This window comes from Paralichthys olivaceus, chromosome 17 (assembly GCF_024713975.1).
Source record: "Paralichthys olivaceus isolate ysfri-2021 chromosome 17, ASM2471397v2, whole genome shotgun sequence".
NCBI classification, from domain to species: Eukaryota; Metazoa; Chordata; class Actinopteri; order Pleuronectiformes; family Paralichthyidae; genus Paralichthys; species Paralichthys olivaceus.
Window position 1 is genome coordinate 1,648,261 of NC_091109.1, and position 20,638 is coordinate 1,668,898.

At 39.9% G+C, this 20,638-nt stretch overlaps 1 long non-coding RNA gene across 1 annotated transcript; it reads left to right on the forward strand.

Moving 5' to 3' along the window:
- The first annotated feature begins 2,335 nt into the window (after window positions 1–2,335).
- Window positions 2,336–7,743, forward strand: LOC109629627 (uncharacterized). Its single transcript, XR_002202714.2, has 3 exons — window positions 2,336–2,441; window positions 6,654–6,758; window positions 7,045–7,743. It is a non-coding gene; the product is annotated as an uncharacterized lncRNA (long non-coding RNA).
- Window positions 7,744–20,638: the final 12,895 nt, after the last annotated feature.

Here is a 20,638-nt window from a genome sequence, read left to right on the forward strand (position 1 = left end):
GAGATCTCTCGAGAATAGAATCAAGGTTGAGAGAAATGGAATATGTTCCTCCAAAATAATTGGACTGAGTCGGCGATGGCAGGCTGATGTACGGCCACAGTGAGACAGTGAAAAAAGAAAAGACAGAAAGAATGAAAGAACAGGCAACTGATTCCACCTCTTTCATTCCAGTTGGTCAAGAATCTTTGTATTTGTCAAAGATCAGTTTATTAATTCATTACTGGAGATTCATAAATAATATCAAGCTGTATTATCACAAACTGCAAGTATGCTAATTTCATGCCTCTGGGGTGATATGGTACTGATGATAATTGCCATAAAAACCTAAATAATGTATAATAATTAATAATAGTAGTAATATTATGTTCATTTTCGGACCTTTGTTAAATATCCATCTCATACTAATATTTATACCCGAATCAACAAAATAAAGTCTTTTACAGTTAACAACGTTTACAAATGTTACTTTTAAGCAGCGTTTGCTTATGAAAACATAAATACAAGGCAAAAAATGTGGATCAATTTAGCTCCTTGTAAAATAAATGATCAATAATCCTAAAACCCTCTAAATCTTAAAGAATGTTGAAAAATAAATTCATAGTACAAAGACCTGCATCATTTACTTAAGGACACAAGATGTGGCACCTTTTAGAGGTTTTGTGAGTAAAATTTGATTGATTGATTCTAAATAAGTTGAAGTTAACTTAATTTTGACCAAAGTTTGTTTGGCTTTGTAGTGTGCACCTGTCAGATTCCTTTTCATCCATTTCCTTCAGCTTTGCTTTAAGCACTGCAGACAATCTTTCATGCACTCAAAAGCAGTGTCATCCGTTATTCTGTCACCTGCAGAGCTTCATCACTGTGTCACACCGAGCACCGACAGCACAGAAGATAATTCATAGGTATCGCTGCTGGCATTTCCTTTTCTTTCAGGACTCTGTGTGGCAGGTACATGTCTGCGCACATGCACACGTGTTTCTAATGCTCTCGTCATGTGCCATTCAATCATGAGGACCATTACGATTTATGACCACATCTGTTGCAATTGCTCTTTGTTGAATTTGTTGTGTATTTTCCTAATTTCAGGTTTTTCTGCACACATTAAAAACAGCTGTATTTAAAAAAAGGAAAAGAAAATGCAGATATACTGTGTATGCTGATAATTGTTTGGGTCACAAGCACAGTGATGTCATGAAAACCTAATTTAGAAGAAGATTGTGGCCAAAGGGCTCCTCATCTGTTTCAAGCCGAACACGATGCTCCAGAGAGAATCAAATGTTGCCGTCGTAAAGCCAAGGGAAAGAGATCTTAGGTCCTTTTGTTGACATTATTTGCAGAGGTTAATGAAAGGTTGCAGTGAACTCATACGCTGAGGTGTGAATTATCCATCCGCTTCAGTCGCTGCTCACTCCAATGACCCTGAGATTGAGCAGTGAGTGCTCAGTCCTTTGTTGTCTGAAGTCACTTAAGTGGAATCAATGATGCGGAGACGAGTCAGAGCTGGAGCCCAGCTCGACATATTCATGCTGACAACAACGAATCTTCAAACTGTTTTAAGGGCTGAGAAGGTTACGTATCCAGTCTTGGTGTGATCCCATCCAATTAGCAATATTCAAAGTAGTTAAATAAACAACAAGTATGTTAGGACCCGGGCGTAACAACCCCCTGTATGTGTCTATTATCGAAGGTGCGAAGAAGAGAAGACGATTACACAAGTTTGCCATTAGACAGGATGATTATTTCATGTTCAAACACTGAACTCAGCTGTGAAGTGTGATGCTGCTCTGACTGGAACTTTAACTGGCACCAGCTGTAAGAAAGTGGATCTAGAAATGAAAACACACGCAACAAGACAAGACGGGTGTTTTAATATTAAAGCAGCCGACATGTCTGTCTACAGAGCGGCTATTTTCAAAATCTTATCCAGTGTTTAACAACAGGCAGAGTGACTAAAGCTGAGATGTTTGGCCTCAGGAAACACAGTCATGTCCAAAAATATGAGCTGCTGAAACCGCAGGCACATTAAGTGTACGTATTAACTGGGTATAGACCATCGACTGTATGTGAAAAGATATAAAACCACTTGTGTCATGACTCATTACTCTGGACTCTTGATTCTTTGGTCTTTGCCTCTTTAATGAAGAGCGTTTTCATTCTGATGATGGACTCCTTCTGTATCGTATCTATCCCTGTGTTTATGTTTGGGTTCTCCCTGAGTTTTCAGGTTCCTTTTTTATTTTGAAGTTTTGTTCCTTGTGTGTTTCCACCTTTACTTCCTGTCTTTGTCCTGTTTCCCGCCCTTGTGATTGTCTGCACCTGTTGCTCATGTCTTTCACCTGTGTCCCATCACCTGAGTATATAAGTCTCTGTGCGTCCCTTTGTCAGGTGGTCGTCTTTCATGGTCGTCTCACTGCCTCGTTGTCGTGGTTCCTTCATCTCATGTGAGTTTTCTTGTGTTTTCCTTGTTTTTCTGTTTGGAGGTTTTGAGAAGTTTGGTTTACTGTGTTTCTTTTCTGTTTATGGTGTTTTTTGGTTTTTGTAAACCTAAAACAACCCTTGTCTTATTAAAGGACACTTTCAGTTACACATTTTGTCTCTGCATCTTGGGTCCTCCTGTTTCCTCTGAACGTGATCATTTACGAGTTGCTGGTTCAATCCCTGGAACTAGAATCAATGAATGAGGCAAAGTATGACATTTCACTTCACTGTGTTTTATATTTTATCACCTGGAAATGGTAGTTTCTGTGCATTTATCCAGGAAATGAAAATCACATAATACAGTGATTGGGGATGAGGAAGTTATGGGATGTATACAACAAACTGCTGAAGTACAATATACCACCCTGTCATCACTGTTTAGTTATTTCTATGTAGTTGGATAGGTTTGAACTATTCTTACAGTTTCTTCTTTAGAAACTACAGATCTCTTTTGACTTGTTTGCAGATGAAACCAATGCTAACATCAGTCGACCATTACTCCTCCAAGTCTGAGTGTTTTTCTTCTGAATGGACCCAGTTTCCACGTTCTGATGGCACGTAGCCTGAAATTACGTCTTTGGTCTTTGTTCTAATATTGCGACTGTTTTCTCCTAATACTTTATTCTGCTAATGCTCCATTGTTGTAGACAACGACATTTTATTTGCGGTCAGATAATCGATTGTCTGAATCAGTTTAGCTTGAATTAAAAATGTGATTGTGTTTTTAATTGATTTATATATGATTTACATTACTCAGTAAAATTGTGTTGTCTGCTCTGATGTAGCATCGTTATCATCAGGATTCGCCTCAACACAGAAACGAACCAAATGTTCCAGAAATAAATGTTGGCTCGTCTGTGAGCTGTCAGAGCGGATCTGATGACTGTCAAATCTGTTTCGCTGTCCACCTGTTAGAGCTGAGTGTACCATCTAAAAATACTAGAGCCGGGAGGGACTCTTCAAATTATGTCTCCACTCACTGATTTTACTGCTCTTGGTTTAAAGAGGGCAATAAAAGAAGAGGAGGGTAATAACCTACTTTAATGAGATGTCACTGGTAGAAGACACCATGCTGGTTTTATTTAACAACTGAGGGGGAATCTTATGACTGTCATTAAATCTGCTCGTGTGTGAGTATTGTCTTGAAGTAGAAGATTGACCGGTTGAGTGCAGTGTGTGTGAATGACATTCCTTTTTCTGCATTTTTCAGTTTGACGCATTAAAAAGTCAATGCAGCATAATAAAGTAACGTCCATCATATTCATTGACAGAGAGTCAATGAAAACAACCTTTTCATGAGTCTCAGGCAAAATATCCTGAGGGAACATAACTGAAATAATAGATTTGATCATTTGTGATTTATTAAGATGTGCTGCCACTGGATGTTTTGTAAGAGGTGAATTTCAATATAAAAGGCAAATTGACAAGATAGGAAATAAACATAATGAAGTTGAGCTTGTGTTTTACTGTAATAAAGAAACATCAGATGGGCCCAGAAGATGACAGACTAGCGCCATTGTCAGGTCAAAATGTCACACTGTCTTTTGCCTCGTGCTAATAAGCTTTATTAAAATTAACTAGGGGTATGTCTGTATATATTTTATAACACAAAATATGAGTCTTGAGGCTGGCTTTTGTATAGAAATAAACCCACCTCCTCCATGTTAGTGGATGGGACATGAACCATCAATAAATTCAGATCACATGTCATTTTTCAAAAATTTGCTGCCATTTCAGGTATCTCACTGTTTTTCTTCTTATTTTTTTACAAAAAGATGCTGGGAAACATGTTGAAACTTTTATTTCAAGACAACACTTAAGTGAAGTCAATTTACTGATTCTGTTAACACCGGTTTTATCTCCAGCGACTCTTAACTCATCGTTTAAATCTTCAGGCCCAAACCGAGGTGTTTGATCTGCTGTTTCTTTTGTGAGTCTGGCTCCGTCCTCTCGGCAGATTCCATCTGAGGAGCCGTGCTTTGATGAGACATATCAGGCGTCTCCCTCTTCACGGTGATGGGCTGAGATTTATCCCACATCTTCTGCAGGCGGTGATTCACATCTGAATTATCTGTCCGCTCCTGCAGTCTCGCTCTGTTTTGTCATGTAAATACAGCTTCACTTTTCAATCAAGTCAAACATGCAGATAGTTCTGTGTGAGAATATTTACACTGAAGTAGGAAAATAATTGCTGCCATGTCAGGATTACTCGTTTGTGAGAGGGGGCAAATTGCAGGGTACGCCGAACACTGCAGAATGCATACTGAGATATTCCTGTTGCTGTGTGACAACCTTGTTACTGAACGTCAGCTGATGGCAATGTAGAAATCAAATGGGTTGTCATTCTCACAGTTGTAATCATATTTTTAATTTCTCTACGAAAGCAGTGAAAAATAATGGCTGAATTGATTACTCGTAACAGGTTTCCTTTTTTTTCTCCAGGCAGAATAATACCATCGTGTGTCTAGCAGCTTCCAGATAGTCAGATATACATCTGACTCATGCTGGTGCGTGGAAGAGTGGGCACAGTTAAGAGTTTTGGGAAAGATTGTATAACAAACTGGTGAACAACAGACTTCACACACTCTGCTCTTGCCAAAGTGATGGAAGAAGAGTGAGAGCAGGTTGGCTGCGAGTGGGTGAAACCTTCGGAAATGTTGGTTTTTAATAGACTATATTTTTCCTAGTTGCAGTCATAAACCCAGCCTCCTCCATGTCAGTGGTTGGGATATGAACAAAAACAAGCTATAAAATATTTCATTCAGCATATTAAGATTATTCATATTCTCTGAAAATGTTTTTTCTCATTTTAGTTTATATGTTTTTATCTACGGAGCTCGGCCTCCAGCAGGTTCAGTGCAGCACAGACAACCACTGTGATCCATCCTGCCTCAAGCAGAACAACCTTTATAAGACCAGAAAACTATTATCTGCAAATGTGTGTAATGAGAAAACCCTCCAGTCACAGTGTGAACGTTTAACGTAAATAGTGGATTCACGGCTGAACTCGTGTTGACTACATTCTGTATATACTCTGTTATGTGTTGAATGCCTGCATTTTGTTTGGTTTAAATTTAGTTCTTCAAAAGGAGCAGCTTCCATCACATTGCAGGATTAAAAATGACTGAATGAGTGATTATCATCAAAGTGTCGCCTTTAAAAGACAATAAACACAAAACAAGGTTAACAAGCTAATTAACCTTTGTCACACTCCTGATGTCTCGTGGGAGATGCGTCTATCAAAGGGAGCTCAGTTTTTCCTGCCGACGAGTTTAATGTGTGTTAAATTGTCGTCCTGCAACAGTTTGCTTTTCTCGTTTGCTGTGCGAGGGCGATTCTTCCAACACACCTAGGATGTCAGCTTCGATTGCTTCCAAACAAGCTGACATGATGTGACTGGCAACAGCTGAGTGTGTCAGAGCCTGAGGCAGAGCAGGGGAGAGGTGGTAATTAAACCAGAGGAGAAGGAAAACTAGAAAACAGTTTTTCGATTTGGACGGTGGAATGTCTACTTTCTGAAGGGATTTCCTGAAAGTCCGAGTCGCTGTTATTACCAGTAAAGGTCATTCCTTCAGAGCACAGTCTGGACATGAGGGATAACACAGCTCAGAGGGAAACAGATAAACAGTAAAAATGATATTTTCTTTTTCATTCAAGCCTGTGAAGATAATATCACAATATCACAGAGTAGAAGAAAATCCAGGACTGTAAAAACAGTAAATTAGTCGCTGCAGCTTCTGACAACATCAGAGCTCTCTTCTTCTGGAACAAACAAACACCCTAATGCTCAGTTAATCAAGATAAAGATGTTGGTGACTCGTGGAGCCATTTATAATTAGATCAGTGATGAGAAAATCAATCAGGCTTTAAATATTCCCATATGTTTGTGTATTTGAATAATTGAGTTTTCTTATTTTGACTGGTCATATTTCAAAGACAGAAAATCTGTCTGACATTAATGATTTGATTTAGAGAACTGAAGGGTGCAACACTCAGCAATGAAACTGCAATTTAGAGGAATATTGTACTTTTCTGAGAGTGCTCAGATGCAGTTATTAAAACGTATTCAAAAGCTTTGATACGTGTTTGATAACTACCAAGAGGGGAACTGATTGATAAAAGTAAATGAGATGCTAAAGAGTGATCCGTTCATCCATTGTCTTCCACTTATCCAGGCTCTGGTCGTGAAGGTGCTTGGACCAAGTAGGGTATCCCAGACGTCCGTCTCTCACCCATCCACACTGTCCAGCTCTTCCTGGAGGATCACGAGGTCTGATGGGGTATGTTGTCCCTCCAGTTCTAGGCCTACTCCTGTCTCCTCCCCAGAGTAAACCCCCCCATGGAAGTCTCCCAGTATGCTCACTGAGTAGTTCCCCTTTTGAAATTGGTTTTATATAACCTTTATACAAATAATCGTGTGTATTTGTATATTTCATTCAAACATCTTTCAGGACAGCCTCTTCAGCTACAGTACAAATAAGCAACATTTATTATTGAATTAGAGGAGCGGACGGTTTCTTGTCGTCTCTGCATTAACCGTTACATGTCAACGTGTTTTCCTTGCAGATTAAAAGTGACAGTCCTCAGTCTTCACACCAGTTCTCTTCACCTGACCAACACCCAGCTGTGCACCTGCTTCTTCTTCCTCCTCAGTGATCCCCTGTAAACAACACGTCCTCTACGTCAGATTGTTTATTCAGCAACAGCGTTCCAGACTTTTTTTTTTTTTCATCCACATTTCTTCTGCCATTGGACACTGTTTTTCACATTGTTATTCCATCTGCCTACTTCTGGGTTTAAATCTTGAGTCTCCATGTTGGTAGACATCAAATATCGAGCCATTTAGTATCGAGCCAATCATTTGAGCGCTATATATTTATATATATTTCTTCGCTGGTAACACTTTACTTGAACCCCCCCTTCTGCAGTACTTTATGCATATTTGATACTTTTGATGTTTATAAATGCACAATATTTAGTAGATTAAAATAAATCTGTAAACTTATCTGCTGCTTTGTTTGCTTCACTGCCTCCACCAGTTTTTTTGTTGACATCTGTTTGGTGCTGATAGACCAAATGGACGGGGTGAAAGCAGAACCTCCTTGGTGGAGGTGTCTCTTATTTTTAAAGTTGATATTTAAGCTGATGCGGGTCATTAAAGATCACAGAGATGCTCACACCTCAGTCATACTGTGCAGATGACCTCTGAGCGGCTCATTCTCTGGAAATAAACCGTTTTCATGTCGCCTGAATAAAGTTTAGTCAGTTAATCGTTTTTGATGATGGTTCACGCTGATCTGAATCCATATGTGACTCTAATGCGTCTGCCCAAGCTACTGAAGTGTATTTCTGGGTGATGAATGTTTCTCACATACTTTGGATAGAATGATAACAGTCCTATAATTGCCTCAGGCGTGTATGTGTATGTATGTAAGGTCAGTCAGGATACAGGCCCCATTAACAGGCCGCCTGTCAGGCTGATGACCATTAGTACAATAGTACTTGTTGGTTGTCACCTCCATCAGCCATAAGAGAAGACTGCAGAGCCCTTGGCCTCAAAACGTCTGGAGCAATATGAAACTGGATGATGTTGAATAATATCACTGATAATAATAAATAATTCATAGCTTGAGTCACCGTGTGGTAGAATCTCCCCGTGTTTGCTTCAGAAAAATTATAAAAATTCTGATCACTAAATGATAATCAATCAACAACTGGTGGTCTGCTGCAGAGCTCAGCAGTTTCCACTTGTGGTTTGAATACAGATGGATGTATTTATAGATCTAATCACTGAGTCGTGCACAATCATGAAGGATATTAGGGTCATTATTGATGTTTACTTCTCACTGACAAGGCCCCACTCATTTTGACTGCCTGGTTCTGATTTGAATTATTTGCACAATTATTGATGTTTTCATGCAGCAGGTGATCTGCATGAATTCCCGTCTGAACAGTGTTTGAAATAGATGTTTACGACTCAATATCAACGACTCAATAACTTAAAATGTCAATCATCCACGTCCTGCGTGCAGGAAAACATCAGGGTTTTTTGTTGACGTGCGGCACTGATACAAAAACACAAATCAAATAACATCTCTAATATAAATACAATGTTTTCCTGTGGTGATATTTTCGAGTGAGGGAAAGATGTTGATGACATATAAAGTAAATCTTCAATATCATAAACATTAAAATGATCTCTCTTGTGTTTGATGTCACTGAGCCAGAAGAAATCATCGCTGACATTTCCTGTGATTCTCGATATCCTGAACACACCACAGTTTCTTCATTTCAAAGTTAACGTGGACATCTTATGATAATTTGGTTTGATGGTTAAACTATACATTTGAAATCCTAAATGGATGATGAAAGAGATGATGGAGGATTCACATGCAAATGTGTTTTGTGTCTGCAAGATATTTGCATATTTGCAACACACTAATCATGTATGGATAGAAGGACTGTCATGTACTGTATATTAAGTATACTGCTTTGGAATATGATTTGTGGTGTAACATGAAAAATATAAAAACACCATTTTCCACATTTCAAATATCACAGGGTCTCATGTGTCCATTCACACTTAGAACTCAAATCCATCTCCTTTCAGGCCCTAACTGCAAGAAACTTTATCCCTTAAAGGTCCATTTATTTTACCCCAGCAGTGATAAACAGCAATTGCCCTGTGTGTTTGGTCATTCAGAGTATAGTTTTGTTATTTGTTGATTGATGTGTGGTGTGTTCCACTCTGACTGGGCTCATTAGCGAGATTAACGCCTGCTGTCTGGACGCCACCTCTGGCCTCCGAGTGATTATTGCCGTGTGGACGTGCTGGTTTTGGTTTGGTCGTCACTGTCTCGCCTGCAGGAAGAAATGTAAACACATTCACTAACAAAAGATCTGGCGGCTGCTCAGCTGAAATACATAAGAACTGACAGGGAGACTTATTACTGGGACAAAAAGAACAGATATTCAAGACGTTACAATAACAGATCTTAATCCTTTAAAGTAAAAAAAATAAAAATGTTGGTGCTTTTGTTGTAATCTCAGGATCCCATCTGCTTTAGTGCCTGGAAATCAGTGATACAGTTTTTATTGGATCAAATAAACCCAGTGAATTCGTCACAGATCATTGAATAAGCCAAAGCATCTGCCCTTCTCTCTCCAATGGAATTAGGTTCAATCTTTGATTTAACAATGTTTGACTCAACTGTTCGACATCAAACCGCAGCCAAAGTGATCTGAGCTCGATTCTCAGCTTAATCTGCATGGATTGGCACAAGAATGGCACAAACATTTATTATTTATTTGAGATACCGTAAAACTGAGCACTTGTGCATTAGCGTACTTCTTTTGAGAACATGTTTGGTCTGATCCACTAAACAGAGGAGGCGGGGTTTATGACCTATACTGTAGCCAGCCACCAGGTGGCGATCAAGACTTTTAGTAGCCGTCACGTCATCTTCTTCACAACACAAAACCTGCTCTGTTAGTGCAACATGGACTGAGTCAACATAGCTGCGTCCAGGCGTGTGATTACGTGTCGTCCGATCGTCGGCGCTCAGGCTCCTCCACAAACAAACACACAAAAGAACTTAATTGACAAGAGACGCCGCTCGATCTCCTCATGGGCTGCACCTGGCTCTCAGCTCCGTCAAACACACACACATACACACACACACACACACAGTTTTAGAGAGCCACACGTTCTCTCAAATGAAAACATGATTTGGTTCTGACATTGATGTTGTGTGTATTAGTGCAGACACAGTATGCACAGTGCATCCTCTTATAGCATCGTTAGAGGACTTGTGATGATAGCGTCGGCACAATCTGATATAACATGCGTTAATATTTGATACGACTCTGCTCCTCGTTGCTTCAAGCATGAAACTTTCAGCTCGGTGGAACGGATGCTGCGTGGATTTGAAGAAATATGACATTAATGATTAAAAATGTGAAAGACACGTGCTTCTGTGATGAACAGGAAGAGAAAGTGTTTTCCATGTTGACGGACACTGTTTCCCCACTGGAGTTTCTAGCGGTCCAGAAAAAAGGAGGCGATTATGTCGACTGTTGGATTGTTTTGCTGATGACAAAATGAACATGAATCATCTCGGCCTCACAGTCAGCTGCTGCCTGAGAGTCTCCTGCTGTCATTGCCACCGTTTGATTTTTAAGTCAGCTGCAACATGAATGACCATAAGACAACGTTTTCATGAAGCTTCATGATCCAGTTACTGTTGGTTTCACTTTGCATTTTAGGGAGCGGAATAAGGAATTTTGTACGACTTATGTTTGTAAACTCAGCCTTGTTCACTTTCATTCTCCACGTGCGAGGAGGCGAATAAAAGATTCACTTCCTGTGGTGAAGGAAATTTCAGAAGTGCAGCACTCGCATCCAACTTTAGGAAACTTTGACCCGCGATACTCGCTGAGATTTTTTGTGTCGACAGTTTGTGCAGCTTGTAGCAGAAAAACTATATTTCACGCTGATCTTCTCATAACCTCCCAGTCATTTCATCAAATTAAATCAAACGATAATATTTCAGTGTTGTGCCTAATTTATTGCAGGTTTAACAAGTTTGGGAGTTTCAGCAATTATTACAAAATAAGCTGTGATAAAATAAGTAAATTTGGACGAATGCAATTCTGCTAAAATGGTCAAAATAACATTATAAATTAGAACTTTGATGCAATGATCCTCAACTAGATCCTGAGATAAGAACAGGATTCGTCTTCATGCAGGAATTGAGTCCAGTGTGTTCAGACAGGGTGGGAAGAAAATTAAGAATCTGAGATGACACCACTTAATTGCACCCCACAGCAACTTTATATGCACAGGCTTCCATAGTTTATTAGCTGCTGTTTATTTGGTACCACCTTGATGACTGTGGGGGGGCGTTCATCAGCGCAATCGAGCTCAGCGGGAGGTTCGGGCCGATCTTTGATAATGATTTCAACTGTGGCTTTAATGAGAAGTGACCGGCAGAAGAGGGTGTGGAGGCCTCGGGGTTTAAAAAGAGACCTTTTCCTGATGTGTCTCAACGTGTGATGAAAACAAACGATCAGTCGGGGACAAAGAGAAGCCAGGTCCTCGGTTGTTGCACGTTTGTCGTTCTCTTAAACAGATTAGCGGTGATCGATTATGTGACACGTTCAATGACTCTGTGTTTCAGTTTATCAGACGGATCAAGGAAGTTAATTAGTCGGGATTACAGACACTAAGACGTCCAGTTAACAGTAAACAATATGGTTGGGGACAAGGTTTAAACGTCAACTGCAAACGTCAAGGCAAAATCATCTTGATCACCCCCTGGTGGCTGGCTGCAGTATAGGTCATAAACCCAGCTTCCTCCGTGTTAGTGGATGGGACATGGATAAGATTCGTCATCCAACCTTATTTACAAATTTAATTTAACAAAAAATTAATATGTTGTTTCTTCATCTGTGACCACACACAGTTGGGATAAACCAACGGTCTCTCGTCAAACCTACGGCCCCACATCTTACAATCCACGACTAAAACATGAAAATAAATACAATTCTCCGTAATAAGATAGAAGCATAAATGCCACCTCACCAGGAATATTTTTTTAGACTCTGAACATTTTATCTCGAATGATCTCACATTTGATTTTAAGGTCAAGTTTAATGTCACATCTTTTGATCAACCCCACACACACACAGACCCCACCCAGCCTCTGATTATTCAGATTCTCAGATGGCTCAGCACCCTCTCAGGTCATTTATGGCTCCCAGCAGCATTTCAGATGAGAGCCAGGGCTTTCGGAGCAAGAGTCCTCAGCGTTCCGTGGCAGATGTGGCTGACGTGTCAAATCCATGTTTAGATATAATTGTCACAGCAGCTGGGCTTTTAGCAAGACGCATTGTGCAGAAAACGACTCCAAATATTCCAGACTTGATTGAAACGAATGCTGCGGAGCCTCCAAACAGCCAAAGAGAGGGATGACGTTCAGAATCTTATCTATCACGTCAAAACTGTCCACTGATCTGATTTAAAGTTTCCTGTCAGGGGTAAGAATAACACTTCAACTTTAAAACCTAGAGGAGACGCAGAGTTAAAAATGAATAGTAAAATAAATACGTGTAGGAGACCGCAGGAGATTCTCAGGAGGCCTGTGCTTCATCCTTCTGTTGCAACATCAAAGAACATTTCACGCGGGAACGTTCTTTGCTTCCTCCTCCTCCTCCTCCTCCTCTTCCTCCTCCTGAGATCAGCACTAACGTTGTTCTGCGGCTGCTTTAGTAATTGACCTGTTTAGGAGGTGGACAGAAATCATCCCATCGATATTAAGATTTTCGGAGCAGTTTTAGTTCATAGTCACCGAAAATACACTTTGCATTTTGAAAAAACTTAATTGCACAGTCCACTTTTAATACCATACTTCGATAAGTATCTTAATGAATGAAATCAACATAATTACAAATCTTTACATGAAAATGAGTATTTCAACATGTAAAACAAGTGTGGGGTCTTTTAAAGAAAAAAGAAAAAACTATAATGGCACTCAGATGCTTCATAACAGGCCCCTTAGCTTCAATCAAGCTGCACCTAATTACACACACTCACAGACACAGTCTTCTAAATGCACCAAGTTTCATTAATATTCTCTGGGAAATCAGTGAGAATGTGAAGAAAGTGCCACTCGATCTTATGAAACCACATCTAAATTCACTAGATCCAGATTTTTGGGGATTTGCACCAAATTGCAAACACTCATAGATATCAGTCCCCTAAATGTACCTTCGACAACATCCATGAATTGTAAATTCTTACAATTGATTAATTCCAGTTCTCATCAGACAGCCTGTGACCTAAGTGGCTGATCAGACGGATACCCAACCCTGAAGTCAAAGATAAGCCATTTTGAAATTTCAGAAACCCTTGACCTCAATTCTCTGCACTGTGAGGCAGCGGTTCGGTCTGATTTGTTAATTTCATATCGAGGGCTCAGACCCAGGATTACGAGGATGTAGTGGAGGTTACAAACGACAGGAACGGGCTCAAATTAGGTTTTGGCGATGACAGGCCTGCGGGTGGGTGGTTTCAAACGCAGCAGGTTGGTTCAGCTGTGGTTCAGGTGCTGCTGATGTGCCCTAGAGCAAGACGCTGTGCACTGAGGAAAGATTTACCCTCAGAAAGAAAAAGATCCAAAACAAGAAGAACATGACGACACAATTCAAGAAATGTTCTCAACAACCGGCCTGCTCATAATCTCTCCCGGTTGTTTTTGTCCTACATGAGCAGTGTTTTTAATTAGCTTGTCATTTGCAGATTTTAATGCTCAAAGCATTCAGGTGCTGCAGCGAAATGCTTGTTCCTGCTCTTCAAACCTTATAGACCAAACACTACACAGGCTATTTGTACTAGGACTGCACTTCATTAAACTGTAGCTCAAGGTACAGTTTAATTGCAGAGGAGAAATAGCTTTCTCTTACTTTCCACTTATAATTCACCATGGCAATCAGTGTACTTATATCTCTGCTCGGATTTTAGTGGAGTGTGGCTCTATAGCTACACACCAAACCAGCCGTCGACCGCTCATCTTTATGCTCTGATCATTTATGTGCGGCTGACAGGTTTAATAGAAATGCATTTCCAGCACCTCAAACATCCTTCTCTGCGTAGCTGATGTATTTATAATGTTCCGTTCCCTGCAGTTTCCCAGCCGCAGCCATAAAAATCATATTCAGAAATGTCTGTTTCCCACCACGTTTCCTTCCATAGAAATCCCCTCAATCATTAGAGGAAATGGATTGTTAGGTTTGTCCATTATGTGTTATAACTTGAGTATTGATGGAGGAAAACTCAGGAATCATTAACATCAGAGAGTATCTTAAAAAAACACCCAGTTACAGAAATGTATTTTGAAGATTAGCAGTTTGGAAGCAGCTCTGCAAAAATAACTAGGAAGCAGCATTAAAGGAAAATTTTGGTTTTGGTTGTGTCCTAAAATGCTAATGCGGCTATCGATTGTAGCCTCAAGTTTTAGTCAAAGTTTGATTCATTTTCTAAATAAAACTAATAAATAAGGACTTTTTTAAAACTTTGATTCAAGCAAAACTGAGCTACTCAATTCCCATAATTACCTCCTTACATGTTCACCCCTTATGATTGTTTCTAATTTACCTGTATTCATATGACGATAGTTATTTGCTGTTATTTGTGTTTTATGTGGAAAAACGTTTGACTTAGATAAACTAGTGAATAGCAGCAGGAAGATTCTTGGCCTCAGATATTTGCTGTCTACACCGGAAGCCCGAATATATTGTACGTTGCCCCCAGAGGCTAATTTGTCATCAGACTATAGTCAATGGGCTCCAAGATCAGGGAGGAACCAACTGAATGTTGGTGCGAATTGTGATGTGGGGTGGTTTTCAACATTTTCATTGATTTCTCAGGAAATAATTCATGAATTTTGATGGAAAAAAGTCGGCACATTTGGGGGACTGATATTTATGAGTCTGTGCAGTATGGTTCGGATTGGTTGAATTTAAGGGGACTGTTGGGGCTTGGCAGAGGTATACGCTCCACTGACTTCCATTATAGTTAAAATTTAGAACTGGAAAATAAGCAAAACCCCACAAAAGAAGGCTCAGAGGAACTGAATGTGGTGCAGTGACAGTGTCATTAAATTAAGAAATCTTGTCTCAGTTTTATAGAGAGAGAAATTTCCCTCACACTCTATCAGACATTGCATTGAAGGAAACTGTTCTGATATTAGTAACATAATGCCATATAGAAATCAAATCAACACAACCATCACAGAATCACTGGAGCCTGATATTACACAGAGGAAACAAGGAGCAGCAGTGTAGAAATCCTCTTCGCTCACAGCGTCGGACGTGTTCTCACTTCAGAACGACTCTCCGTCTTTAAACTCTCTGACGTCAAGTGGCCGGTGTGGAAGCTCCCTGCGGACACAGTTGCGTTTAGTGTGTTGCATCAATTCAAAGCCTTTGTGCATAATCCTGATCTATTCTTCGGCGTTGACTCGTGCGAGTGGCTTTTTTTTTTTTGAAAGTGCAAGGTGCCCCAGCCCCCTACGAACGTCGCCCAGGGGTAGGTGGAAGCTTCTCGCTGTGATCCTCCACCAAGATGCACCAGGGGAACTGTTGGCTTTTTGATGGATGCCTGCGACTTAATGAGAAGTGAGAGCCGTCAATAGACACGATCAATAGGTGCACACTTCCACTGCAGATTCCCCGACCCCTCCACCAAGAACACATAGAGCTCTTGACCTTGATTGCTGTGGGACACAAGTCAGCAGCAGATACACATTCAAAAGAGTGGAAACTGAAATTCACAGCTACTATACATTTCTGCGTATATCAGGAGTTCTGCTTTTTGATGCAGGTAGTGATTTCCTGTCTTTTCCAACAGTCACATTCAAAATCAATAAAGGGTGCCTTGTGTCCAACCATGAAAATGTCCAAATAAATCGACGTTTTAGCAACATGTTACCAAGTTGTTGTCTCCGGGCAGAGCAGGGTTTATTGATTTTAATACATGCAAAATGGCGCATCTAGAAAACATACATTATTATTCATATCATTATTGTCATATAGAAACTTAAAACTTGGTTATTCACAGAAATCAGAGAGCCCCTCTATAATTAAATGGTTCAAAATGTGACTGATTTATATCTGTTGCTGCTTTTGTTTTTATGTGATTGACTGTTTGTCTTTCAGACTAAACCTCATGTAAATTGATTTTTCACGTGATAAGAATATCAAATATGTGTTTTTCACTCATCTGTATTCTTCTGGGAAAGCAGCAACTATCTGGACTCGTCTCATGTAAAGATCAAATCCCAGCAGACGTCACGTATTGTATGTTTTATGAGGGAGTTGTATCACAGGTCCAGATGTGGTTATAGAAAATATTCAGATCGTAAAACCTCACAGCAAATATTGAAAAGCTGGGAAGAGATATTTCACCAAATAAATTACAATCCCAACATCAGCAGATTATTGTAAAAAAAACCACGTGAGAACAGAGGAGAAATCTGAACCAGGGATTTACAGTTCTTTTCTGAAGTGGCTGTTAATGTGTGACGTACTGTAACACACACTGTGAGGTTTTCATTGGGCGTCAGGTGTGTGTCTGTGCTACATGTTTTGATCAGAGACAGACACAGATGGTTAAAACATCAGTCACCTACTTTGTGTGCAGTCTCCTCCCCCACACTACAGAGAAATAACCTCAGCTCCTCTGCATTCATCACATTTATTGGATAATCGTTCCAACAAACAACGTGGAAACATGACTGTGATTACCAACCTCCCGTCTCGGACGTTAATATATGAAGGAACAATCTGATGTATTTCTGCAGGAAGGATGGAACTAATTACAACTGGCTCCTTGCGGCTTGTAGAACGGATTTTAATTACTGTCAAGACAGAGAGGAGAGGAAGCAGGTTTACAATTAGGTTCATGGACCAAACATGTGTAAATATTATCATTCATATTAATAATGGTAATTGGTTGGTTCTGGTATAATAATATGAATGTGTGTGTGATATTTGGTGGATATAGATTTAAATACGAGAACTGTTCTTCAAAGATACGTGTTCTTCCTTTGGTTCATATAAAGTAAAGTCATCAGAGCTACATCTATGATCACTATAACTTGAAGCCTTTCAGCCGTCTTAAAAGTTTCATTCTTTCCTTGTTCTGCGTCTGCTGAGAGTTTCGTACTCATTCCGCTAACATGCACATGCCCAAAGAGGGCGCCACCATCATGTCAAGATGCCCAATATCCTCATGAGAGTTTCAAACCAAGTCTCGTATTCAGTGTGACAACAGATACGATCTTAGGATTTCATTAAATTGTTTTTTATTACTTTTTCCGAGGTCAGAAAACCTGTTGATGAAGCCCAGAGCACGATACTGTTCTCTGTGATGAACCGGTTCCACACTCTGACCAAAGAAACAAGTCTGTGAGATTTTGTGATGGTTTTTCTTTTGGAGACCAATGATCCAGTGTTGCATGTGGTCACTGAAGAAGCACATGGACAGATAATGAGTTGAAGGATCCCTCCTCATATTAATCATGTCAGACCGTGCTCGGCCAGCCCTGTGTTTCCTGTAATAATACAGAAGTGATGTGTGTGAGCATCAGATCTGCTCCCTGCCTCGCCTGCAGATGGATGCTGTCGGTCACTGACACACACCAGACAGATGGAGGTATAGTGAAGAGGTTTGCTGAGCGCCGAGTGAATCACTCGCTGCTCAGTTGCATCCATGTCACCACAGCAACCATAGGCGGAAGTCACACCTGAAGAGAGTGGTGACCTTTAGATGGGATTCACTCTGATCAAATTTGGGGGAGCTCATGAGGGAAGTGTGAACTGTGAAGAAACAAAAAAACCACAGAAATAGTCGAGAGGCCTCAGCGAGTCATAAATCACAGACAGACTTGTCTAAATCTCAAATATGAAAATGGGATTAGCACCGTTTGTTACAACTGCAGCATAATTATTGTTTTATAATGTGGGCTGCTGAATCATTAACGCTCTGTTACATGTGCTTTAACAGTAACGCAGGTTTGTCGGTGGTGGTTCCCAGTTCATCATAAGAAGGATCGCCCCCGTCAGAGGAGTTAAAGTGATAAATCACTCTGACGCTGAGCTGTTAGGCTGCAGGCTGTTTTTCCAATCTGCACACAATAACATACGGCTGGAATAACACTGATTTGACTTCACGTTTTATAATAGAGGCACAGAGGCTAATGCCGCTGCATTAGGCCAAGAGAATAAGCTATTAGTCTGAAAAGCTTTTGTGCTGCAACATTATTAACACAGTTTAATCAACACTGCTGATACACTGAGGCCTCCAGGGCATAATCAGGTACACATATTAATACGAGTCTGCCACACTGCGCTGCAGAGTATGGTAATAGTCCCATTTTTTCAGTCGGATCAATTACCTCAGAGAAAATGAGTGCAATTTTATTAGCTGTCCTGAAATGTCCTCAAGAGAAAGCGCTTGATCGGGAAATAACAAATAAAATGTGTCTTACTTAGTTTTTTAGTGAATTGTCTCCGGAGCTGTTGGGGGATTTGTGCAGATCTCCTCTGTGTCATAGAGGTTGAATCAGAATGACTGAAGTTTAGAGCACAAACTTAAATCGTCAAGCAGAGTAGTGAAGTGAGAGCAGCTGGATGTGACGCCCAAACAAAAGTCCCATTTAAAAGGTTTTGTGACTCACTGATGGAGCTCCAGCTTGGATCAGCGTGAAACTCCTGTGGTTGAATCATCGGTATAACACAATCATGTGATTCCGGGTACCACGGTGACTCACAGCGATGGTGGCCAAGGTTAATGGGTGTTGTAGTCCTGTGATACCATCTGCCATGCCAGACTGAAACTGAAAACTTCTTAAACCCATCAAGACGGACTCAAATCTACACTTACACCTGCATGTTCAAGATAACATCATTTCTCTCATCATTTCTCGTATCGATTTTCTACATATGTCCATATTACTAGGTGTTCATGCGCCAAAGTGCCGACTGAAGTTTCAGGAAATACAAAGTGCTAATGTTGCAGCTAAAATGTGGCTCTGCTGTCACCAAATGACTTTGTAGTCAATCTGCACCGTTATTTAGCGTTTCTATATTTCTGTGGATGTTCTAGTTGTTTCAGCCAATGTTTTAGTGACTGCAGATGTTCTGACAGTCACTGCGGATGTTCATTTGGCTTCTGGGTAGTTATTTCTATTAAACATCGATGCTGCTCAATAAATAAAAAGTCTGCTTTGGGAGAGCAAGCGATTCTTAGAGCGGATGAACATAAAGAAATCCACGATGTCAGCTTGTCACAGAAATTCATGCTTTTTAAAAACTTGAATCCTATTTAACATGTAAACAATGACATTAAACGTTTGGGATTATATCATTTTTTAAATATGTTTAAAAAGCAACTGTTAAAAGTTATATTTTACAGCAACACTATCAAATATAGTAAATGTGGTTTACAGCAGGACACATGAATCATGAGTAAAGGTTTGAGGTCTCTTGTCCTCACCTGCCTCATCATTTCTGGCCTCCGTCTTCACCCTCCATCTCCGCTGCCTCCTTCTCCAACTTTTTCCCCACATCAACCCCTACATTTTACAACTTTCTCGCTCTCTGTGTGTGATGTAGAGGACCGTCTGTGTGCCGTCCAATCCCTCGGCCATCGATTGTAAATGTCTCTCTGTGCACATTCAGCATTTTTGAAGATGATCAGCTGTTCCTGATGCTCATAGATCAAGTACAGTGTTCCCTGCTGCCTCCACAGCTCAAGGTGCAGCACATAAACAGCCACAGTATGGATGTGCATCATGGGGACTTTTTCTTAACTCTTATATATCTGTATGTGAAAAGTGTTAGTTAGCAAATATGATAAATTCACATCGCTGATGTCTTGACAGTAAAGACCTCCCTCTAATGACGATTCATCAATTATCCGAATGATTTTGATCTCGTTGATTACTTGGAGTGCCTCATCCATTATATGCGTGTGTAGACTGATGGTTCTTCCAGATCGAGGGTCAGACTCATTATTTTTCTTATCACGTATCGTCACAGAGTTTAACAACAGCAGATTCTCACCGTGTCTCAAACAAAGCATGAGGTAGAATTTAATCAGATCATGTCAATAAACCTCATTAAAGATGTCATGTTGAAATGTCATGAATTCTACATTTTGTAAATATTTTGTGACAGTGTAAAATATATCTGGTTATTTTTTTGTCATAACATGACACTGATCTGTTTTTTGTTTTTCTGGCAATACTCAGTACTTGGATTATAAAATTATAGGAATTTATCACATTATAAAGTAAAGTGTATCTTACAAAATCAAAAATGCATATTGTTACAATGTGAAACATTTGATGTTATAAGTGTTGTTTGTATCTCGTAATAAAGTAAAAAAAATCTCATGTTCTTATGTGTAAAAAATATCTTGTTATTACAATAAACTTGATAGTGATCTGTTTATCTGCAATAAGCTTCTTTACTATTGAGTTCACAGCCCTATCATCAGAATGATAATGGATTACGTAGTGAAAACATCATGAAAATATCTTTTTATTACAATAAACATTTTATTTTATAACGTCACAATGATCTGTTTTTATTTTAT